A 25,924-nucleotide genomic window follows, 5' to 3' on the forward strand; every position below is an offset into this window, starting at 1 on the left:
AATAGATTTCACAAGCACAGCCCAAGAGCTGTGCAGGTGAAACGTAAAAAAGCAACTGGGAAGAATGCGTTTTGGTGGAAGAATGAGCTTCCCTACCGGCTCTTATCAAATTCTTCTTGCAGTTTTCTTCGCTGGAGCTAATGTGGCCTGATCTTCTCTATGTCCTGTAGTGTTCTTCTAGAAAATGTCTGAAGATCACCCTCCAGAATCCTGCTGCCACACTCAATCAATAAGCATTTGTAGAGTGCGGCACTGTCACTCCAGGGGGTATCTGGGCGCTGGAGTGCGAGGTCTCCATTGAAAGGGCAGATCTTGAGGAAACTGTGGGAAGAAACAAGCAGAAAAAGGCAAAACAGGGCAGAAAAATGAGCAAGCAAAAAAGGCAAAACCGAGGGTGGCAAAACAAGCAGGAAAGGCAAAACAGAGCTACAGAAGGTAAAACAGAGGGCAGAAAAGGCAAACAGAGGGCAGAAAAAAGACCAAAAAAGGCAAAACAGAGCCTAGAGGGCCGAAAAACGAGCAGAAAAGGGCAGAAAAACAAGCAAAAAAGGCAACAGAGAGGTAAGAAAGAACAGCAGAAAAAGGCAAAACAGAGGGAAGAAAAACTAGCAGAAAAGACAAAGCAGAAGGGGGCAAAACAGGGCAGAAAAACAAGCAGAAAAGGCAAAACGGTGGGCTGAAAAACAAGCAGAGAAAGGCAAAACAGAAGGCAGAAAAACGAGCAAAAAAGGTAAAACCAAGCAAGAAACAAGCAGAGGAGGCACAAACAAAGGGCATCAGGTAGACCGGCAGCAGGTAGACCAGCAGCAGAGGGTAGTGAACTGCAGGCAAGCTGAACTGGAGAACTGTTGCAGGAGGAGCTGCCACAAAAATCCTCTGGTAGGCAAAGAATACAGACCTTGTGGGGATCTGTCTGTGCATTCTTTTCCCACAGAAGGTACACTTCACAAAAAATGCATCCAGTTTGTGAACAATTGTTAGAACTGGGGGTCTCTAGTTGGCTGAGGTAGGTACCTTAGTCCAAATAGGGACCCTTGCTTCTAGTCAGGGAAACGAGGGACACATTCTCAGATAACCCCTGCTCACCCCCCGGTAGCTTGGCACAAGCAGCCAGGCTTATCTCCAAGGCAATGTGTAAAGTATTTGCAATCACACTACCAGTAACACAGTGATAACACCACAAATGGACACCACACTGGTTTTATGAAAATAGCGGTATCTATCAAAAGGAATACGATGAGACCAAACGATAGAGATCCAACGTATGCGTATTCGTAATATTTCACTTTGCCGGTTATAAGGCCAGCAAACACTTGTAGGTTCTTGCGGTATTAATGAGCAGTTCACGATGATCTAATGCAGTCCTAATGCAATGCTATGCAGTTTGTAATATAGTAATAAGACAGTCCTTAATGCAAGTACTAATGCAGTTCGTAATGCAAGGAATAATGCGGTCCGTAATGTAAGAATTAGGCAGTTCGTAATGCAAGAATCAGGCAATTCGTATTGCAAGAATAAGGCAGTTCGTAATGCAAGAATCAGGCAGGTCGTAATGCAAGAATCAGGCAGTTCGTAATGCAAGGAATAATATTATAAGCCAATCTGCGCGGTCAAATCGGGCACCACTAGGCCCCAACAGCAGAGACAACGGTCGTAAGCTTAAAGAGGTGGCCCCGGTACTGCTGGGCAGGTACGGGCTGCTCGGGGACTCGGCGCGTCTAACGCGGTGCAGCGGGAGAGAGATCGGAGCACTCATGTACGCCTCCCAAGATCACACACGCTTGCGGCTCCCCACCGGAGTCCAAGCCTTACCTCGGGGGTGTGCTGCCTCGCTCTCTCTGCTCGTCGGACGTCCTGCTGGGTGGCCCGACGACGTTGCAGCTCCTTTGCTTAGGCCACGCTGTAGCCGGACGAGCTATGGTGCTGCCTTCTCCTTCGTTGACGATCTTGGGCAGATTCCTCTTGGAGAACAACGATCATAATCCCTTTCACCTTGCAGCTTCCTTAACTTCCAGAAATCCTTTAGCACATTGCTGCTCGGACGGGCGGCGGCCATCCTCACTCACAGCCTCAGTTACAATGACGGCTCGAGCCACAAACAGCAATGCAGCAGCGGACGATGTTTTACGCTGCGAGGGCAATGCGGTCACGGGGCACCTCGTAAACAGCACCACAGATCACACGGCAGTCTCAGGTGTGCAAAAGTCCACGCACCAAGCGCCGCTGAGACGCGGGTGGAAACTTTGATGTTCCTGAGTTTTCACAACAGGGGACCAGCTCTCCTCGGGCCCTTGGAGACAAGTTACTTCAGGACACAGCAAAGTCCTCTCAAGCAGGGGGACACAGCACACAGCAAAGTCCCTTGTCCTCTCCTTAGTCAAAGCAGCAAACTGCAGGCCAGCCCCAGAACACAGAGCACGGGCAGTCCTTCTCTTCAGTCTCTTCAGCTGTTCTCCTTTGGCAGGGGTTCCTCTTGATCACGAAGTAGTTTCAATCGTTTTTCAGTCTGGACTTCAGTCTTAAGTTCAGGGGTTTCAGCTCTTACATTTATACCCCTAAATGCATTTGAAGTCTTTGTGTTCAGGGGGCTCTGAGCCCGGTCCAAACCAGTTCTGGGTGTCTTCCTGCCAGTGCACCCCTTCTTCCTTTGATAGTGAGGGTCTGAGCCCCAGACACTCCACAGGAGGTGGAGCCATTCTTTTGTGGCAGCCGCACAGCCCTCTTCGCATCAAAGGGGCTACTCCTCCCACCACACCAAATGCAGGCCACCCTGTGCTGTCTCACCTACTCCTCCATGGTGTCAGGACACTCCCCAGACCCTGTCACATCCAAACCCAGACAGTCAATACACAACCAGGCAGAGGCACACAGGAGGGTAAGGACAAGAAACCAACCACTTCTAAAAGTGTGGTTTCTAAACACACAATTTAAAAATCATCTTCATAGAAAGATGTATTATTAAATTCTGAATTCAGGCACACTAAACTTCATTCTCCATCTTATGCCTATGTGAAGATATGCTGGAAACATGGGACCCAGCATTCCCCATTCTGTCCTATGGGCAAGATGGCCTTGCAACAGTGGAAAACGAATTTGGCAGTATTTCACTGTCAGGACATGGTACACACCTCAGTACATGTCCTACCTTTCACATACACTGCACCCTGCCCAGGGGGGTACCTTGGGCCTACTATAGAGGTGCCTGATGTGCATAAAAAAGGGAAGGGTAAGGCCTGGCAGGTGGGTGCACTTGTCAGGACAACAAGGCAGTTAAACTGCGCGCAGGCACTGCAGTGGCAGGCCTGAGATCTCTCTTTAGGGCTACTTGTGTGGGTGCCACAATTGGTGCTGCAGGCCCACTAGCAGCATTTGCATTACCAACCCTGGCACACATAGAGCACTTTACTAGGGACTTTACTAGTAAGACAAACATACCAATTATGGACAACCAATTAACATAACACATTATACAGGGAGCACTTGCACTTTGTCACTGATCAGCAGTGCCAAAGTGACCAAAGCATCTAAGCCAGTAAAACGAAATCCATCACAGCATCAAAAAAATAGAGGAGGTAGAGGCAAAAAGTCAGGGGTAACCACGCCAAGAAATGCCAGGTCTAACACATGACCCCTCCAGCTGAAAAGTGGGGAGTACTACCCACCCTCATGGGAGTTCTCATCACTAAGGCGGAAAAATCTGGACAGACCATCAGCATTGGCGTGTTCTGTTCCAGGGCAGTGTTCCATCGTGAAGTCCATTCCCTGTAGGGAGATGGACCACCTCAAGAGTTTTGGGTTCTCACCCCTCATCTGCATCAACCATCTAAGGGGCCTGTGGTCTGTCTGAACCAGGAAGTGAGTCCCAAACATGTAGGGCCTCAGCTTCTTCAGCGCCCAGACCACAGCAAAAGCTTACCTTTCAATTGCACTCCACCTCTGTTCCCCGGGAAGTAGCCGCCTGCTAATGAAAGCTACGGGTTGTTCCAAGCCCTCGTCATTCAATTGTGAGAGTACTGCTCCCACACCATGCTCTGAAGCATCTGTCTGCACCACAAATCCTTTGGAGAAGTCAGGCGCCTTGAGCACGGGTGCCGTGCACATGGCAGTTTTCAGGGCTTCAAAATCTGGCAGGCATCAGTCCAGATCACCCTCTTGGGCTGTTTCTTTGAAATCAGTTCTGTTAAGGGGGCAACAATGGTGCCGTACCCCTTCACAAACCGTCTCTAATACCCTATGAGTCCTAAAAAGGCTCTCACCTCTGTCTGGGTCTTGGGTGGGTGGGGTGGGGGGTTTCCCTAGCCAGAATGGTATCAATTTGTGCCTGTAGGGGCGCCACCTGGCCGCTCCACCACCTGGTGTCCTAAGTACACCAAGGAACCCTGCCCTCCCTGGCACTTACTTGCCTTGCTAGTGAGGCCTGCCCTCTGCAGGGCCTTCAACACTTCGCAGAGGTGTTGCAAATGTTCCTCCCAACTGGAGGTGAACACAGCAATGTCATCCAGGTAGGCAGCGCTGAATTCCTCCAGCCCACACAGCACCTGGTTAACCAGTCTCTGGAAGGTGGCAGGAGCGTTCTTCAACCCAAAGGGCATAACCCTGAATTGGTAGTGCCCCTCTGGCGTTGAGAACGCTGACCTCTCTTTGGCCCTCTCGGTCAAGGAAATCTGCCAGTACCCAGACGTCAAGTCAAATGTACTGAGGTACCAGGCAGCTCCCAACCGATCCACAAGCTCATCAGCTCTGGGGAAGGGGTGAGCATCAGACTTGGTGACTGCATTGAGCCCATGGTTATCCACACAGAACCCGACTTCTGGGGTGGCACCCGGCGCAGCAGTTTTTGGCACAAGGACCACTGGGCTAGCCCAAGGGCTGCTGGATGGCTTAATTACCCCTAGCACCAGCATCTTGAAAACCTCCTCCTTGATGCTGGCCCTGACCTTATCAGCTACTCTGTAAAAATGTTGTTTTACAGGCAGGCTGTCTCCAGTGACCACATCATGGACGCACCAATGGGTGACTCCTGGGGTCAGAGAGAACAGGGAGGCGAACTGACCCAACACCTGGAGACAGTCCCTCTGCTGTTCTGGGGTCAGGGTAGGCAAGAGGTTCACCCCATCCACTGACCCATCCTTTTCTCTGGCTGACAGGAGGTCAGGAAGAGGTTCACTCTCCTCTTCCGCCCCATCATCTGTAGCCAAGAGCATGGTCACATCAGAATTCTCAAAGTGGGGTTTGAGGCAGCTCACATGGAGGACCCTCAGAGGGTGCCTAGGAGACTGTAAGTCAACCAGGTAGGTCACCTCGCTCCTGTGCTCCACCACCTCATGAGGCCCAGTTAACTTATTCTGGAGCGCGCAGGGCTCCACTGGTGCCATCACCCACACTTTTTGCCCAGGTTAAAACTCGACCAGAGTGGCATTCTGGTCGCACCACCGTTTCATTTCTTCATGGCTGGCTTCCAGATTCGCCTGAGCAAGTTGCCTGAAACGCCTAGTTTGGTTCCTGAAGGCCAGCATGTAGCTATATACATCCTGGGGGGGGTTTACTAGGAGCCTTCTCCCAGCCCTCATTCACCAAACTCAATGGTCCTCTTACAGGGTGTCCATACAGGAGCTCAAAGGGACTGAACCCTAGGGACTTCTGTGGCATCTCTCTGTAAGCAAACAATAGGCATGGTAAGAGGACGTCCCACTTAAGCCTCATGGGCTCCTCAAGACCCATAATCATGACCTTCAGGGTCCGGTTAAATCTCTCAACCAGACCGTTACCTTGGGCGTGGTGAACTTGTAGGTTACACCGCACGCCTTCCTCAGAGATTTCATATATACCTCGATATGAAATTAGTACCCCGGTCGGACACTGTAAGAAACTGGCTGCACCAAAGTGAGGTACAGTGTGTATAGAGTCCAAGTGTCCCCAAAGGTAGGCAGAGGTTAAAGTTAGATAGAAACGTACTCTCTAATAGTGGTATCTTGGTCGAGCAGTAAGGCAGTTTCAGAGGACAGTGTTAAGCAGTTGATGTACACACTCAGTCAGCAAATGAATTCACACACTCAATAACTGAACTCTAGGCCAATTGTTTTTGTACAATAAAATATACTGTTGTTTTATTTTAGAACCAAGCAAGCTTTGTGCAGGTAAGCAGAAAATACTTTGCAGTAATACTTGATTGAATACAGTTCAAAAATGCACTAGAATTTGTACTTTGTTTGATTTACAGGGGAGCAGTAATATGCAACACTTCGCAAATACAGTACATTGACATGAATAGGCTTTTTCAACTAATTACAGGTAAGGTACTTTTTTTTTTTTGATAACCAATTTTATTGATTTGAGAGAGATCAACAAGAAATAATACCAGCTGTACACACATTCAGCCATACAAGGCAAATTTAAGCGGACATTACACCAGCGTAAGTGAAGTGTTAAAAAAAGCAAAAACAAAAACAGAGTCGCACCAATTCCAGTCCTCGGGCATGCTATGAGAGTATCAGTCTTCCACCACCCCAACCCATTTGCCCCACATTCTGCGAAATTTCTTCATACAACTTCTTGCCTCGTACAGGGGCCGCTCCTGGGTGGCGCACCAATCCACACCTCTGTGCCAGTGCGTCATGGTAGGGGGGGGGGCAGAGTTCAACCAGTTGGCCGCAATGTCTCTTTTGGCCACCATCAACACTGTATTCAGAAAGAGCTTTTCGGCCCTGGACCCATCCATCCCCTCAGTGATACCAAACAGGACATTCATTGGGTTACGGGGAACCTCCCAACCTAGAACCTCAGTGAGTTCCCCAGTTACGGACTCCCAGTAGCACGTGATCTCGGAGCAAAGTCATACCACGTGATAGAAGTCAGCTTGTGGGGGGCTGCAGCGGGGACAGGATGCATCAGGTCGGAGCCCAGTGCGATGGAGACGCAACGGTGTAAGATAGGCAGTGTCGAGGTAGTATACTTGGACTAGGCGGAGCCTTGCTGAGGCTGTTACTGTTTTGGGGGCCATCAATGCGTCCCTCCAATCCGCATCATCTAAAGACCAAAGCAAGCCCTCCCATCTGTCCATGAGGTGTGACATTGTATTGTGAGTGTTATTGGTAAGGGATCAATAAAAACGGGAGATACCCCCTTCCCTAGGTTACCGGTCATAGTCTGGGCTTCGGGCGGGCTGTGTTCGGGCACGGGGTGCGGTCCAAAATGTGAGAGTGGAGGGCGTGTCGTATCTGCAGGTATCAGTAGAACAGGGAAGCGTGGAGGGAGCAGTGAGATTGCAGTTCTTGGAAAGTTCAAATGTGACTCCCACACCGGAGGTCACCCAGTAGGGAAATACCAATGAGGTCCCATGTTCGAAAGCCAGAGAGGTTGGCGACCTCCCGAAGCCATGTGCCGCACCACAGTGGGGGTATGTTGGGTCCGTTTTTTCGACCATTGGGTGTGACGTAATGAAGCTCGCCAGGCCAGAAGTACCCAGCGAGTGACTTCGGGTAAAGTTTGGGAGATGGCGTCCCCATATAACATCCCTTGAATGGCGGACAGGCCCAGGGTGTGCAGCTCTAAGCGGTATGCCAGGTCCGACCATCCACCGTTAAACCAGTCCTGCACGGTAAGGAGCCGAGTCGCTAGGTAATAAAGGTAGAGATTAGTCATCCCCAAGCCGCCTTTAAAGGGCGTGATCCGGCACTGGGTAAGGGCCAGCCGAGGCCTCCGATCTCCCCCACAGGAACTTGGTGGCCATGCTGTCCAGCTCTCGGAACCCCGATCTCGAGAAGGAGAGGTGCGTATTCTGAAGTATGTAGAGAAATCTGGGGAGGACCATCATCTTAAAGAGGGCTATTCCGCCCATAGGGTTCAGAGGCAGGGTTTGCCATTTGAGGAGATCCGCCCGGGCCCTCTTCACTAATGGAGTGACATTAAGTGTCCAAGCGAGGTCGGGGAAGAGGGCCACCCAGATATCCAGATACTTGAAGGATTGTCGTCGAAGAGGTATCGACGACTGCCATTCACAGCACTCTCTTGAAAGATGAAGAGGGACCAGAACGGATTTAGTAGAGTTCAACCTAAGGCCAGAGGCTTGCTCAAAGAGGTTCAAGGCCCGTAGGCATCGGGGTCCCGACTGAGCCGGATCTGCTAAGAATAGCAGAACGTCATATGCATAGAGGGCGACTTTGTCTTCCTCTAAGCCAGGCCATCTCCATCCCGTGAGGAGCCGGTCAGACAGTACCAGACAGGCAAAGGGCTCCATCGCCAAAGCGAATAAGAGGGGTGAGAAGGGGCATCCCTGCCTCATGCCTCTTCTGATGGGGAAGGGTTTCGATAGAGCTCCGTTGACTAGGACCTGGGCCCTGGGTTTGCAATACAGTGCCTTGACCAGACCACAAAAGAGGGCACCAAAACCCATTTCCACCAACACCGCCTCCAGGTATCGCCAGTCCACCGAGTCAAATGCTTTCTCAAAATCCACGATAAGGAGGGATAGGTTGCCGGTTCGCTAAGGCGAGATGGAGGCACCTGAGGCAATGCAGAGTTCCCCGGGAGGGCATAAATTCGCACTGGTCGGGGTGGACCAGTCTGGTCAGGTACGCCGTATACGATTGGCCAGGACCGATGCAAATATTTTTAAGCTCTGAATTGATGAGGGAAATGGGGCGATAATCGGGGCAGTGTCTCGAGGGGGGCTGAGACTTAGGGATCACCACGATAGAGGCCAGGTCCGTCTCAGGACGGAATGAGCCTTGATCCGACACCTCCTGGTACATTTCTAAAAGGTGGGGAATCAGGGTGTCCTGGTAGGACGCCTAGAATTCCTGTGGGAGTCCGTCCGGCCCTAGTGTCTTGCCTGCAGCCATACGTGATATGGCGTCGCTAATCTCTTCTGGAGTGACAGGGACGTCAAGGGCCTCCGCCTTAGACTCGCTGAGGTGCAGGAGGGAAAACTGTTCGCTTCGGAGGAGCTCCGGGAGCGAGAGAGTGGGGGGTTGTACAGAGTAAAGGGTAGCGTAGTAGACCACAAAGCACTAGGCCACTGCCACAGGAGTTCATTGGGGTGCTCCAGCCGGGTCGAGTACTTCAGGAATTATACGGTTAGCCATAGGGTAGGTGGCCAGGCGGTAGAGGAGTTTCCCATTTTTATCACCCCACCCCTACACTCGTGCCACGGAAGACCTCCACAGGAGTTTGGCAGCCTCCAGGGAGGTCTGTTTGATCTCATCCCTTAGAAACACCAACCTCCTGTCCTGGGCCTCCGACCTCTGTTCCGGAGGTTGAGACTCGAGTACAACAGCTTGCGCCTCCAGGTGCATGCGGTGGGAATCATGCTTCACACGTTTAAGTTTGAGACGGCCCTTGGCAAAGCCCCGGATAGTGGCCTTACCGGCTTCCCATAGGGTGCCAGGAGAGGAAACCGACCCGTGATTAGTGGCAAAGTATTGACAGAGTTCATCTCCCACTTGGTCTCTGAAGTCTTGGTCTTGGAGGAACTAAGCGTTCAGCCACCAAATCGGGCACGAAGACGCAGGGAGACCGCCCATCCGCACCTCCACTGGTGTGTGGTCAGATAGACCTCTGGGGAGGATGGTAACATCTTGAAGTGCACAACAGTCTAGGGCCGTCAGGAAAACAATCAAATCGAGCATGCGTGAGGTGGGAAGCTGATGTGTGGGTGTAGTGTCGAGCTGTCAGGTGCCAGTCTCCAGGCGTCTCCGAGACCCAGAGCAGCAGCCTAGTTCGACAGGGAGGTAGATTGGCCAACCCTGGAGGCAGAGGGTGTCGTGGCAGTGTCAAGTGTAGGGTCCATCTTGGCATTAAAATCTCCCCCAACGACGATCGTCCCAAGGGGTAGGGCAGTAAGTAATGTAGTGAGATGCTGAAGTGTGGAAGTCGGCAGGGAGGGGGAGTATACAGCGAGCAAATTCAGAGGTCAATCACTAAGGCTCCCCTCCAAGATAACAAAACAGTCCTTTGGGTCATGAGTTGCCTTGCACACCGCGAGTGGAAGGCCGTGGTGCACTAGAATAGCCACCCCTCTCGACCCCCGACTAAAGCCGGAGTGCTAGACTCTGCCAAAGCCATAGCGTGCTAGGAAAGGACAATGGTTGCCTACCAGATGGGTCTCCTGGAGCAACAGTATATCAGGTAAGTTACTTTTACATTACTTTTTATAACTCACTACTGGATGCGTTGATTCAGCACTGGAACATTTCCTGAAAACATGTGAGTAAATGTGTTTTTGTTATTCGTGCGATTTTTAAAGAATATTTTCAGATTTCAAAACTCCACACTTAGTCGTTTTTTGAAGGTAAAATTGTCAATGTTATCCTATGGAGGGAAAACAATTTATCGGTTTGCAGGTAAGTAAACAACTGTGAAAGTTAAGGTTCTGGGGTTAGACTCTGGGTTAGCGGCACTAGGGCGGCCGGGTGCAGAGTGTTGAGGCCCAATGTTATCCAATGGGGGATAGGAGAACTGCGTTTGGTGGCTGCTGGCAAGCAGGCCACTGGGTTGTGGGAGCAAAGCTCCTAGAGTTAAGGTCAGGGCAAAGGGAGAAACAAAGTAGCACAAAAAGTGCACCCTCAGTGGCACTGGGGCGGCCGGGTGCAGAGTACTGTTTCGACGTCAGGTGCCCTGTTTTCTATGGAGAACCTCCGGTTTGCAAAAGCACTGCAGGCAGGGAGACGAAGGACTTCTGGGTGCGACCAACACTTGGAGAGGTAAGTTGGGAAGTTAAGGGTTGGCTAGGCACCGTCGGTTTGGGCACACAAGGCCATGGGGCGTCGGGTGCAGGGGTACCTTTTGGGGTCGGATCTTCTTACCAGCTCCTGGTCGCGGTTAGGGGGGCCTTCTGGATTTAGGCTGCAGGCGTCGGCTGGAGGCTTGAGGCAGGTCAGGGGTTGCCGGATCTCTGGTCAAGATCGCCGGGGTGACCTCCTCGCAGTATTTTTCCACTCGAGCTCGGGCCGGGTTCGGAGGGTGCAGTGGGCTGGATTCAGGGTCTCTGGCTGGCACCAGAAGCTGCAGTTTAAACACGTCCGGTGTTCACGGGAGAAACAGTCTGGGAAGTGAAGGCAGGCAGGTCCTCCGGGGTTTGTGAGGTTGCTGGGCACGCCGGGATTTCGCAGGAGCAGTTTCGAGGGGCGACAGGCCTGTAGGGCTAGGGCCAAGTCAGTGGGCGTTGACCTCTTGTTAGCTCTGCTCAGCTCTTCGTCCTTCTTTTCTTCTTGTAGGTAGGCTGGATCTGAAGAAGTAAGGTTCAGGGTGCCCCCTAAATACTAAATTTAGGGGTGTTACAGGTAGGTAAAGGGCAGGGACCAATGGGTCCCTTCCCTGGGGTGGGTACACCCCCTATTCTGCCACTCTCCAGTGGGAGGGGGGCAGGAGCCTGTCCTGGTTGGCTGGGTCCCCCCATCCTCAAGATGGCAGGGACTCGAGGTTGTGCTTCACCTCGCCTACCCCACCTTAGGGGTGGAGTTGGCAGAGGTGGGCACACCTCTCTTCCTCACTTGTTTTTCCCACCAGTTCTCCCGCCCACAGTGGGGGGTAGAACCAGTGGGGACCAGTTGCTGAAAGCAGCAAATGGTCTGGAGAGGCTCACAAAGGCGGCATGCCTTTGAAGCTTCTTCTTCGTGAACCCTGCCCATTCTGGGGGAGGAGACTTGGCACCTCGTCCCAGGATGTGCATTGTTTCAGGCCCCCGAGAGCAGCAAGATCTCGACCCAGGGGTCCAGAAACATGTCTGTTGATGGCAGCCTTAGCAGCCACTCAGTCGGGACACTATAGGTGGGTTAGTTTTCAGGGGGCATCTCTGAGGTGCCCTCTGTGTGCATTTTTCATTAAATCCCACACTGGCATCAGTGTGGGCTTAATGTGATGAGAAGTTTGATACCAAACTTCCCAGTTTTTAGTGTAGCCATTATGGTGCTGTGGAGTTCGTAACGACAAACTCCCAGCGCCATATACTCTTAATGGCAACACTGCACTTACAATGCCCAAGAATGGACTTGGGCACTGTAGGGGCACAGGGCTCATGCCCTTGTGCCCTCACCACTGGCATAGTGTACCCAGCTGGAGGGGTGGCTGACTTAGGCCAGGGCAGTGCTTTGTAGGCATGGCACACAGGGATGTGTGTGTCGCCTTTTCACTTTGTTCTGCACCAAGACACGCAGCCTGCCAAGGCAGTGTGTGAGTGTAAGGGTACAGAACCTCTAAGGATGGCACAATAAGTGCTGCAGCCCTTAGAGGCCTTCTCTGGTCACAGTGCCCTGCGTACCTGTGGTACCATTTACCAGGGGCTGACATGTGGCCAGAGATGCCAATTGGGTTAGTTTTGGGGAAAGAACACAGGCCTTGGAAACCTGATTGGCAGGGACCCAGGGCACATCAAGTCAAAGTGGATCAGTAGTCTGGCAAAAAGTGGGGGGATTACTGCAACAGAAACCCACTTTCCTACAGACACCACCTCTCTGGGGAATCCCACGTGGGAGAAAATCCCCATCAGTGCATGACCCACCACGGGATCTGTCACCGTCCGGAGAAGGATGGCTTCAGAGTACCGGGTGGCATGGTCCACCAAGACCAGGATGAACCTGTTGCCCATGGCTGTCTTGGGAACCAGAGGCACCACAATGTCAATGCCCACCCTCTGAAAGGGGGTGCTGACCACAGGGAAAGGTTGGAGAGGAGCCTTGCGCTTCCTCCCACTCTTACCACTTTCCTGGCAAGTCTGACAGGTCCTGCAATTAGTATCAGAACTCTTGCGCATTTGAGGCCAGTAGAAGTGGGTGACAAGCCTCTCAAAGGTCTTGTCCTGCCCCAAATGTTCTGCTAAAGGTACATCATGAGCCAACCCCAATAGGAAGATTCTGAAGCACTAGGGTACCACCAGCACACAGGCTGACCCAGGCTCAGCAACCTTAGGCTCGCTATATAGGAGATCATTCTCCCAGTAAATCAAATGTGACCCGGACTGATCACCTGCTGCCTAGTTTGCTGCCTGTTGCCGCAAACCTACAAGAGAAGGGCACTTTTTCTGCTCCTCACAGAATTCCTCCCTGGAGGGCCCTCCCTCCTGCTGCCATTGGGTAGCTCAGGTAGGTCCCCCAGTTCAGCTATTTGCTCCCCCATAGGCTCCAGGGCATCCCCCTCAAGGTTTGCCTCCTCCTGGACCGTGGGAACTTTGGGGGCCGGTTTCCCACGCCCCCTGCCTCCTCTCTTTAAGGCAGGCACCTGGTCCACTGTTTCAGGCTCCATGTCCTCTTAAAGCACCCTTACTGGCTGCCACAGACCGAGTGGTCACACAAGGCCACTCAGGCAGACCCAACATCTCCAAATGCGCCCCCCCCCCCCCAAATGAGGGGGGGGGGGGGGAACTCTCCAGGTCATTCCCCAGCAGACAGTCTACAGGCATGGACGAACTTACCACAACCTTCAAGGAACCTGAGATCCCCCCCACTCAAAAGGAACTAGTGCCACCTTGCAGAGGAGCATGGACTTGTCTGCTGCAACTACAGGGTGAAGTACATTGGGAATTATCTGCTCCTCAGACACCCATTGACACCTGACAGATGTCACACTGGCTCCTGTGTCTCTCAGAGCCTCCACCCTCCTTCCATTGATGGTCACCCACTGTAGGAAGGTGGATATCTGACTATGGTTACCCCCAATTTTTTGCCTAGTGTCTAGCTGGTTTTTCGACTTAGTTGGCCTGAGATCCTGCCATTCAGGCTCTCAGGCTATCTGCTCTCTCTTTAAAATGGACTCCATGTACCCTAGGTACATACCCAATTGGTTGGATCACCCTGTGAGCCCTTGTACCAGTGTACACTAGGTACCCAGGACATTGGTGTATCTAAGGCCTGCCAGGGGCTGAAGCATGTATTATGCCACCCCAGGCTTGGCCTAACAAATTTGACACAACTGGCTGATCACTCAGCTGGGGTAAGTTGGTGTAACCACCTCTTACTTAGGTGTAGTATACCTATACCTAACCTTAAATGGGACACCTGGTAACCTATAAGTCACTCCTATGGCAGGCCTTAACAATCCTGAAGGCAGAGTGCTTGGTTCCATGTGAGATGGTGCTCTGGCATGAGCTGAGCCTGTCTGCAGTGGTCGGAACAACTTCCTTCTACTGTTTCCAGATATCGTCATACCATATACTCTTAAGTGCATTATGAACCTCGCGGTTAAATGCTATCTTTGGTTTGGCTTTATCAAAACATGTCGAGTAAGGTGTCATACGAATTGGAATACTAACCCCTCGCCAATTCTGGCGACGGGGTTAGCATTCCACCCTTCTAGAGGGACACGACATGTACAGTACCTGAAACCCGGGTAAAATCAGACATAGCCTCAGCTCCACAAAATGGATGCTGCCACCACAGACACAAGTCTGCCCTCCTGCTGCTGGGAGTCCTTCCAGCTTGGGAGGTGTGGACAAAGGGTTTCCTGCCAGGGGAGGTGCGTGCACCACCCCAGACAGGATTTTGTGTATTGGTCAGGTAGGGCTTGAATAGAACCAGACATGCCTGAGGCTCACAAGGAGCCTCGGTGCATATGCCAGTTCAAACCGGTCCTGGGGCACACCAGTCCCGGGCCTGGGGCGAGCTGGACAAAGGATTGGGGGTGTAACCACCCCCCTTCCTGGTCCCACCCTTAGGGAGGGACCTAGCAGGTAGTCCGGCCCCTAGAATCCGCTTAAAGGTAGGAGCTGTGTCCTAAGACTTCAGACATCCTGGAATCAACTTGAAACTAAGAAGAAGACGGGAACTTCGACGCTCTGCCGCACAGAGGACTGAAGCCAATCTCCCCTGTGGTCAGGGAGTGACCACCTTGCTAACGCAAGCACCATCCAGCGAATCAACGTCTGCTTTGCCGCCGCCTCCCGCCGGAGCCCGAGCCCAGAGACTGACAAGACCTGGACCTCCAGACCTCTCACCGCCCGATCCACAGTCCCTGAAAAGAGGAGACCCGTGGAGGTACCGAGACACGTGGAGCCAGCCATCTTGGAACGACTACGACAAGCTGACAAGTGCAACAACCGAGGCTCCCTCCAAGTTGTGCTTTGGGATCTGAGAAGCCCAACATCCGAGCAGCATCTGCACCAAAGGTGAGCCCTCCAGCATCTCCACGATCTGCGTGGGGCCCTTCTGCATTTTGCCACTCGACGCGCCTAACCGGTTGCTGGCCCGCTGGCTAGTGGCCATCTTGGCGACGAACTTCATGAAATACACCGCTGGTCTGGTTGCTCCAGACTGGCCCTTGCTCCCCTCCAAAGGAGCAGTCCCTCTGACCTTGCTGGTCAGAACCATCAGCTTATTTCGATTCCTACAACAATTGCTTTTGCCAAGGCTTGTTTGCTTCGATCAAGTCGCCGACACCGCCGACAGCGAGAGCCTGCGTGGGACAGCTCGTGACTCGACTCCTGGACGTCGTCGACATTCAGGGACCACGTGGCTGCAGAGACAAGCTACACCTTTCTTCCTGTTTGCACCCGACATCGCCTGGTACCCACCTGGTGCCACGCTGGTCACTGGCTAGTGACTGTGAACACTGTCCCCTCTGCTTACAGGTCTTCACCATCTCCGATCCACGCTTGGATCCACTGCATCTCTTCCCGACCGACCGCCTGCAGCATCTTTATCTACAGGCTCCATTGAACAGATAGAAGAAACCCGACGCACTTCGACGCCTATGCACCCGCTTCCTGTGGGTGAGGTAAAGCTGGCACTCCGGTGCCCAAGTGTAGAGAATCATCTCTAGTGTCTGTGTTTCCAATCTTAAGTTCCTAGGTCATCCGGAAGATCCTCTTTGCAGTAACTTTGTACTTTTTACGCACCCATTGAAACCTATGGGAGCTCGCGTGTGACTATTTGCTCTGCACACGCAACCCGTGGACCTCCTGGTCACTAACTGAAGTTAGCTCCTTGTAGGCCCAGCGATTCTAGAGGCCCTAGGCCTTTTCCCTTTTCTGTTCGTGGTACTTATACCACTATTTTAGTATATGGTTTGAGTGGCCACCAGGGCCTATCCATATAACGTGCAACTTCTGTGTATTCTACTGTAATCTTGTTTGACGATTTGTGCTCCTGTGCTCATAAAGAGACTAGGGGTTACTTTGAGAAATAAATACATATATATTTTGAATATATATCTGTGTGGTGTCCTTTCATTGGTATAAAAGGGGGTTGCATTTGGTAAAACAGCTGGCTTAACACGCTTCACGAGTTTAGCCTCAAAGACTGCTTAGCCTACGCTACCACTAGGGCAGCTAGTCCGAAAAGGTTGACTTACAACCACACCATAAGGGTTGCTTGGCATGGTACAAGGTGGTCACTTTAACTAGTGAACATCATATACCAGGCCAACTTCTCACATTGGTGAGCAGCGGTTGGATTTGAGCTTGCTGTGTTTTACCATTGTAATCTCTTGGTTACCAATTGAAAGATCACATAGGTACCTGTAGGTACATATAAAACAAGATGAGATATACATAAGTTCTACTGAACTTAGTTGTTGTAGAGCAAAGGGAGTAGCACACCCTGACTACAACTACTAGATAGGTTTAGTAGGTAAACCCAAGTGTAGGTAGATTGCAACACATCCACCCACACTTAAGAGCAATGGCTGGGGCAGAGGGGTCCAAGGTACCCATCTCTGTTGAGAGTGACCCCCAGAGGGCACCATCCATCTTTGCTACCCTAAATCAGAATGAGCTCAGGCATTTGGCAACTCTTAGAGGCCTTAAACAGCCCAAGAACCCTACCTCTGCTGAGCTCAGAGAACTCTTACAGAATGATGAAAATCAGAAAGAGCTCGAGAAAGCTTCCCAGTTAGCCCCCTTAGGGACAGGAACAGGAGGCCCCCCTTCTGAAGATGCTGCTGAGGTACCCCTTCCCAATAGTCACCCCTTAGATGGGAATCCTACCACAGAGGATGAGAGTGAGAAGGATACTGAAAGTAGTGAGGATGAAGGGAGAACTAGCCCAGTGCCAAGTGTTATACGTGGCCCAGCTAACCTAAGGCTATTGGGGACTGACAGTGGGTTCACCCCATTGGATCTCCCCAGTGGACTTAACACAGGGCTTGGGAGGCAAAGGAATCGCTCAGGTGACTCCAATGCTTCCCATGGCTCTAGAGGCTCTCAAGGTCACTCCAGAAGGAGACTGACCACCCCTCAGAGGAGGGAACATGAGGCCAGAATGCAGGAAGCCCAGGTGAGGATCAGGAAGCAGGAGCTAGAAGTAGCCCTGATGGAAGAAAAACTGAACAAGGCTAGGCAACCTAGAGAGGGTGGGTCTATACCCACTGGTGGCAGCATTGTCCCTAAGGACAAAGATAGGGTCTTTGACAATAGGAACCTGTCTAAGGTTGTGCCCCCCTACAAAAGTGGGGATGACATCCACAAATGGATGCCTGCTCTTGAGAGAGCCTGCAAAGTGCAGCAGGTTCCTGAAGACCAGTGGGCAGCAATCCTCTGGCTCTCCTTTGAAGGAAGAGGCAGAGACAGACTCCTCACTACTAGAGAAGAGGATGTCAGAAATTACAGAGTTCTGAAGAGTGTCCTAGTTGATGGGTTAGGCTTAACCACTGAACAGTACAGGTTAATGTTCAGAGACACCCAAAAGACACAGACTCAGGACTGGTCTGAATATGTTGAATGTGCCACTAAGGCTTTGGAGGGTTGGTTGCTGGGAAGTAAGGTATCTGATTATACAGGATTGTACAATTTGATGATGAGAGAACAGATTTTAAGTAACTGTCAAAACCAGCTCCTCCATCAACACCTGGTAGACTCAGATTTGACCTCTCCCCAAGAATTGGGAAAGAGGGCAGATAAATGGGTCAGGACCAGGATCAGGCCTAAGAATCAGGGTGGTGACCAAAAGAAAGATACCACCAAACCTCAAGAGAAGGGTGGGGATAAAGCAAAAGAGAAATCTTCCTCAGGGCCCCAAAACTCCACACAGGGTGGTGGGTCCCAAGCTCCCTCCTCTACCACAGCTAAAAAGCCTTACTGCCATGAGTGTAAAACTCCTGGGCATTGGAAAACTGACAGCGGTTGCCCAAGGGCTAAAAACAAAACTGTTCCTCCAATTACTCCTGTCACACCACCTATTACTGTCAGCAGTAATCCCCCAGGTGGTGGGAGCGCCCCCAGAAATCTGGGTGGGTTTACTTGGGGAACACAGGGGGACCCTGGCTTAGCCAATTCCCCTACAGCAGCTACTCTTGTCTGTGATGGTGGCATGGGGTTTGCCAACTTCACTGCCTGTCCCAACACTTTGGGTAGGTACAGACAGGAGCCCTACATCAATGGTACAAAAGCTGAGGCCTACAGAGACACTGGAGCTAGCATCACTATGGTGGCCCATTGGCTAGTTCCCTCTGAGCAGCTTTTGCCTGGGTTCTCCTACCAGGTGACTAACATTGATGGCAAACAGAACAGTCATCCCATGGCAGAGGTATGTCTCAGCTGGGGAGGGGTCACTGGCCCTAAAAGGGTGGCAGTGTCCCCAACCTTGCCTGTAGACTGCTTACTGGGGAATGACTTGGAACTCTCAGCTTGGGCTGGAGTTGAACAAGACACCCATTCTAAAATGGTAGGCCTTTCACAAAAGGGTCGTGGGGTTGTGCCATTCACAACCCCTGTCCAAATAGATTTCCTCCCTGAAAAGGTTGGAAGGGCAGTGGTAGCCACAGCCCAGGCACAGACAGACTTCCCTGTAGAGACTGGCAGAGCTGTGACAGTCACAGCTCAAACACAAACTGAGTGCCCCCCTGAAAAGGTTGGCAAGGCTGTAATGGTCCCAGCCTATACTCAGACTGACATAGGTGTAGTGAAGCCTGAAACTATGGATCACTCCACACAAACAGAGAGTAGTGGGGAGGAAGAAAAGTCTCCCTCTCCCCAGACATCAGGAAAAAGTCAGCCTCCTCAGGGAGCTGACCTCACCCCTTGTGAAGGAACTGCCCCAGAGGTAGCCAGGCCTGGCCTGGCAGAGCCTCTGATGTCAGTGGCCCCTTCCAAGGTGGGACCCAGTCTGGTGCAGGTAGCCTGCCTCTCTCTACCCTGCCTCAGTCAGCCCAGGGCTGCAGAGGTCAGGGAGGCCAGTGGACCCCAAGAGGGCCCCTGTCCACAAGAACCCCCCCATCAAAAGAATGAGGATTGCCTGGCTAGTAGCCCTAGCCAGGTGATGGGTAAAAACATTCCTGAGGGATCTCCTTTCCAGGTAGTTAGGGACCTCCCCCAGAGGGATTCTGTTGGGCACAGGCAAACCTGGGACCTTAGGGCCCCAAACCTGACCTGTCCCTCCAGTAAGCCCACAAAAGGGACCCAGCCTCCAGCTTTAGGTAGCCAGAGGCTGACCCTGAGAGCACAGTGCAACTCAGTTAAGGAAAGAAAGGCATCCATGGTGGAGGATGATTGGAGGAAGCTGAGGCCTCACTTTGAGGACACTCACTTCAGTACTCCATCTCAACACCAGCCTTTTACTTTGCCAAGACACACCAAAGGTAGAGATTCCCTATGGTGGAGACCCTCTGATACCCTTAGGGTGAGGGATTGCTTAGTGGACCATGAGACAGGGGGTAACCATGCCAGTGCTGGTTCCTCCTTATATGGCCACTTGGGCAATATAGGCTTACCTGGTCAAGGTCAGCCTTATCTCCCTTCGTTTGGGGGGGGGGGTTGTGTAGGAAGGTGGATATCTGACTATGGTTACCCCCAATTTTTTGCCTAGTGTCTAGCTGGTTTTTCGACTTAGTTGGCCTGAGATCCTGCCATTCAGGCTCTCAGGCTATCTGCTCTCTCTTTAAAATGGACTCCATGTACCCTAGGTACATACCCAATTGGTTGGATCACCCTGTGAGCCCCTGTACCAGTGTACACTAGGTACCCAGGACATTGGTGTATCTAAGGCCTGCCAGGGGCTGAAGCATGTATTATGCCACCCCAGGCTTGGCCTAACAAATTTGACACAACTGGCTGATCACTCAGCTGGGGTAAGTTGGTGTAACCACCTCTTACTTAGGTGTAGTATACCTATACCTAACCTTAAATGGGACACCTGGTAACCTATAAGTCACTCCTATGGCAGGCCTTAACAATCCTGAAGGCAGAGTGCTTGGTTCCATGTGAGATGGTGCTCTGGCATGAGCTGAGCCTGTCTGCAGTGGTCGGAACAACTTCCTTCTACTGTTTCCAGATATCGTCATACCATATACTCTTAAGTGCATTATGAACCTCGCGGTTAAATGCTATCTTTGGTTTGGCTTTATCAAAACATGTCGAGTAAGGTGTCATACGAATTGGAATACTAACCCCTCGCCAATTCTGGCGACGGGGTTAGCATTCCACCCTTCTAGAGGGACACGACATGTACAGTACCTGAAACCCGGGTAAAATCAGACATAGCCTCAGCTCCACAAAATGGATGCTGCCACCACAGACACAAGTCTGCCCTCCTGCTGCTGGGAGTCCTTCCAGCTTGGGAGGTGTGGACAAAGGGTTTCCTGCCAGGGGAGGTGCGTGCACCACCCCAGACAGGATTTTGTGTATTGGTCAGGTAGGGCTTGAATAGAACCAGACATGCCTGAGGCTCACAAGGAGCCTCGGTGCATATGCCAGTTCAAACCGGTCCTGGGGCACACCAGTCCCGGGCCTGGGGCGAGCTGGACAAAGGATTGGGGGTGTAACCACCCCCCTTCCTGGTCCCACCCTTAGGGAGGGACCTAGCAGGTAGTCCGGCCCCTAGAATCCGCTTAAAGGTAGGAGCTGTGTCCTAAGACTTCAGACATCCTGGAATCAACTTGAAACTAAGAAGAAGACGGGAACTTCGACGCTCTACCGCACAGAGGACTGAAGCCAATCTCCCCTGTGGTCAGGGAGTGACCACCTTGCTAACGCAAGCACCATCCAGCGAATCAACGTCTGCTTTGCCGCCGCCTCCCGCCGGAGCCCGAGCCCAGAGACTGACAAGACCTGGACCTCCAGACCTCTCACCGCCCGATCCACAGTCCCTGAAAAGAGGAGACCCGTGGAGGTACCGAGACACGTGGAGCCAGCCATCTTGGAACGACTACGACAAGCTGACAAGTGCAACAACCGAGGCTCCCTCCAAGTTGTGCTTTGGGATCTGAGAAGCCCAACATCCGAGCAGCATCTGCACCAAAGGTGAGCCCTCCAGCATCTCCACGATCTGCGTGGGGCCCTTCTGCATTTTGCCACTCGACGCGCCTAACCGGTTGCTGGCCCGCTGGCTAGTGGCCATGGCCATCTTGGCGACGAACTTCACGAAATACACCGCTGGTCTGGTTGCTCCAGACTGGCCCTTGCTCCCCTCCAAAGGAGCAGTCCCTCTGACCTTGCTGGTCAGAACCATCAGCTTATTTCGATTCCTACAACAATTGCTTTTGCCAAGGCTTGTTTGCTTCGATCAAGTCGCCGACACCGCCGACAGCGAGAGCCTGCGTGGGACAGCTCGTGACTCGACTCCTGGACGTCGTCGACATTCAGGGACCACGTGGCTGCAGAGACAAGCTACACCTTTCTTCCTGTTTGCACCCGACATCGCCTGGTACCCACCTGGTGCCACGCTGGTCACTGGCTAGTGACTGTGAACACTGTCCCCTCTGCTTACAGGTCTTCACCATCTCCGATCCACGCTTGGATCCACTGCATCTCTTCCCGACCGACCGCCTGCAGCATCTTTATCTACAGGCTCCATTGAACAGATAGAAGAAACCCGACGCACTTCGACGCCTATGCACCCGCTTCCTGTGGGTGAGGTAAAGCTGGCACTCCGGTGCCCAAGTGTAGAGAATCATCTCTAGTGTCTGTGTTTCCAATCTTAAGTTCCTAGGTCATCCGGAAGATCCTCTTTGCAGTAACTTTGTACTTTTTACGCACCCATTGAAACCTATGGGAGCTCGCGTGTGACTATTTGCTCTGCACACGCAACCCGTGGACCTCCTGGTCACTAACTGAAGTTAGCTCCTTGTAGGCCCAGCGATTCTAGAGGCCCTAGGCCTTTTCCCTTTTCTGTTCGTGGTACTTATACCACTATTTTAGTATATGGTTTGAGTGGCCACCAGGGCCTATCCATATAACGTGCAACTTCTGTGTATTCTACTGTAATCTTGTTTGACGATTTGTGCTCCTGTGCTCATAAAGAGACTAGGGGTTACTTTGAGAAATAAATACATATATATTTTGAATATATATCTGTGTGGTGTCCTTTCATTGGTATAAAAGGGGGTTGCATTTGGTAAAACAGCTGGCTTAACACGCTTCACGAGTTTAGCCTCAAAGACTGCTTAGCCTACGCTACCACTAGGGCAGCTAGTCCGAAAAGGTTGACTTACAACCACACCATAAGGGTTGCTTGGCATGGTACAAGGTGGTCACTTTAACTAGTGAACATCATATACCAGGCCAACTTCTCACATTGGTGAGCAGCGGTTGGATTTGAGCTTGCTGTGTTTTACCATTGTAATCTCTTGGTTACCAATTGAAAGATCACATAGGTACCTGTAGGTACATATAAAACAAGATTAGATATACATAAGTTCTACTGAACTTAGTTGTTGTAGAGCAAAGGGAGTAGCACACCCTGACTACAACTACTAGATAGGTTTAGTAGGTAAACCCAAGTGTAGGTAGATTGCAACACATCCACCCACACTTAAGAGCAATGGCTGGGGCAGAGGGGTCCAAGGTACCCATCTCTGTTGAGAGTGACCCCCAGAGGGCACCATCCATCTTTGCTACCCTAAATCAGAATGAGCTCAGGCATTTGGCAACTCTTAGAGGCCTTAAACAGCCCAAGAACCCTACCTCTGCTGAGCTCAGAGAACTCTTACAGAATGATGAAAATCAGAAAGAGCTCGAGAAAGCTTCCCAGTTAGCCCCCTTAGGGACAGGAACAGGAGGCCCCCCTTCTGAAGATGCTGCTGAGGTACCCCTTCCCAATAGTCACCCCTTAGATGGGAATCCTACCACAGAGGATGAGAGTGAGAAGGATACTGAAAGTAGTGAGGATGAAGGGAGAACTAGCCCAGTGCCAAGTGTTATACGTGGCCCAGCTAACCTAAGGCTATTGGGGACTGACAGTGGGTTCACCCCATTGGATCTCCCCAGTGGACTTAACACAGGGCTTGGGAGGCAAAGGAATCGCTCAGGTGACTCCAATGCTTCCCATGGCTCTAGAGGCTCTCAAGGTCACTCCAGAAGGAGACTGACCACCCCTCAGAGGAGGGAACATGAGGCCAGAATGCAGGAAGCCCAGGTGAGGATCAGGAAGCAGGAGCTAGAAGTAGCCCTGATGGAAGAAAAACTGAACAAGGCTAGGCAACCTAGAGAGGGTGGGTCTATACCCACTGGTGGCAGCATTGTCCCTAAGGACAAAGATAGGGTCTTTGACAATAGGAACCTGTCTAAGGTTGTGCCCCCCTACAAAAGTGGGGATGACATCCACAAATGGATGCCTGCTCTTGAGAGAGCCTGCAAAGTGCAGCAGGTTCCTGAAGACCAGTGGGCAGCAATCCTCTGGCTCTCCTTTGAAGGAAGAGGCAGAGACAGACTCCTCACTACTAGAGAAGAGGATGTCAGAAATTACAGAGTTCTGAAGAGTGTCCTAGTTGATGGGTTAGGCTTAACCACTGAACAGTACAGGTTAATGTTCAGAGACACCCAAAAGACACAGACTCAGGACTGGTCTGAATATGTTGAATGTGCCACTAAGGCTTTGGAGGGTTGGTTGCTGGGAAGTAAGGTATCTGATTATACAGGATTGTACAATTTGATGATGAGAGAACAGATTTTAAGTAACTGTCAAAACCAGCTCCTCCATCAACACCTGGTAGACTCAGATTTGACCTCTCCCCAAGAATTGGGAAAGAGGGCAGATAAATGGGTCAGGACCAGGATCAGGCCTAAGAATCAGGGTGGTGACCAAAAGAAAGATACCACCAAACCTCAAGAGAAGGGTGGGGATAAAGCAAAAGAGAAATCTTCCTCAGGGCCCCAAAACTCCACACAGGGTGGTGGGTCCCAAGCTCCCTCCTCTACCACAGCTAAAAAGCCTTACTGCCATGAGTGTAAAACTCCTGGGCATTGGAAAACTGACAGCGGTTGCCCAAGGGCTAAAAACAAAACTGTTCCTCCAATTACTCCTGTCACACCACCTATTACTGTCAGCAGTAATCCCCCAGGTGGTGGGAGCGCCCCCAGAAATCTGGGTGGGTTTACTTGGGGAACACAGGGGGACCCTGGCTTAGCCAATTCCCCTACAGCAGCTACTCTTGTCTGTGATGGTGGCATGGGGTTTGCCAACTTCACTGCCTGTCCCAACACTTTGGGTAGGTACAGACAGGAGCCCTACATCAATGGTACAAAAGCTGAGGCCTACAGAGACACTGGAGCTAGCATCACTATGGTGGCCCATTGGCTAGTTCCCTCTGAGCAGCTTTTGCCTGGGTTCTCCTACCAGGTGACTAACATTGATGGCAAACAGAACAGTCATCCCATGGCAGAGGTATGTCTCAGCTGGGGAGGGGTCACTGGCCCTAAAAGGGTGGCAGTGTCCCCAACCTTGCCTGTAGACTGCTTACTGGGGAATGACTTGGAACTCTCAGCTTGGGCTGGAGTTGAACAAGACACCCATTCTAAAATGGTAGGCCTTTCACAAAAGGGTCGTGGGGTTGTGCCATTCACAACCCCTGTCCAAATAGATTTCCTCCCTGAAAAGGTTGGAAGGGCAGTGGTAGCCACAGCCCAGGCACAGACAGACTTCCCTGTAGAGACTGGCAGAGCTGTGACAGTCACAGCTCAAACACAAACTGAGTGCCCCCCTGAAAAGGTTGGCAAGGCTGTAATGGTCCCAGCCTATACTCAGACTGACATAGGTGTAGTGAAGCCTGAAACTATGGATCACTCCACACAAACAGAGAGTAGTGGGGAGGAAGAAAAGTCTCCCTCTCCCCAGACATCAGGAAAAAGTCAGCCTCCTCAGGGAGCTGACCTCACCCCTTGTGAAGGAACTGCCCCAGAGGTAGCCAGGCCTGGCCTGGCAGAGCCTCTGATGTCAGTGGCCCCTTCCAAGGTGGGACCCAGTCTGGTGCAGGTAGCCTGCCTCTCTCTACCCTGCCTCAGTCAGCCCAGGGCTGCAGAGGTCAGGGAGGCCAGTGGACCCCAAGAGGGCCCCTGTCCACAAGAACCCCCCCATCAAAAGAATGAGGATTGCCTGGCTAGTAGCCCTAGCCAGGTGATGGGTAAAAACATTCCTGAGGGATCTCCTTTCCAGGTAGTTAGGGACCTCCCCCAGAGGGATTCTGTTGGGCACAGGCAAACCTGGGACCTTAGGGCCCCAAACCTGACCTGTCCCTCCAGTAAGCCCACAAAAGGGACCCAGCCTCCAGCTTTAGGTAGCCAGAGGCTGACCCTGAGAGCACAGTGCAACTCAGTTAAGGAAAGAAAGGCATCCATGGTGGAGGATGATTGGAGGAAGCTGAGGCCTCACTTTGAGGACACTCACTTCAGTACTCCATCTCAACACCAGCCTTTTACTTTGCCAAGACACACCAAAGGTAGAGATTCCCTATGGTGGAGACCCTCTGATACCCTTAGGGTGAGGGATTGCTTAGTGGACCATGAGACAGGGGGTAACCATGCCAGTGCTGGTTCCTCCTTATATGGCCACTTGGGCAATATAGGCTTACCTGGTCAAGGTCAGCCTTATCTCCCTTCGTTTGGGGGGGGGGTTGTGTAGGAAGGTGGATATCTGACTATGGTTACCCCCAATTTTTTGCCTAGTGTCTAGCTGGTTTTTCGACTTAGTTGGCCTGAGATCCTGCCATTCAGGCTCTCAGGCTATCTGCTCTCTCTTTAAAATGGACTCCATGTACCCTAGGTACATACCCAATTGGTTGGATCACCCTG

The sequence above is a fragment of the Triturus cristatus genome, chromosome 8 (genome assembly GCF_964204655.1).
Source record: "Triturus cristatus chromosome 8, aTriCri1.1, whole genome shotgun sequence".
Lineage (NCBI taxonomy): Eukaryota > Metazoa > Chordata > Amphibia > Caudata > Salamandridae > Triturus > Triturus cristatus.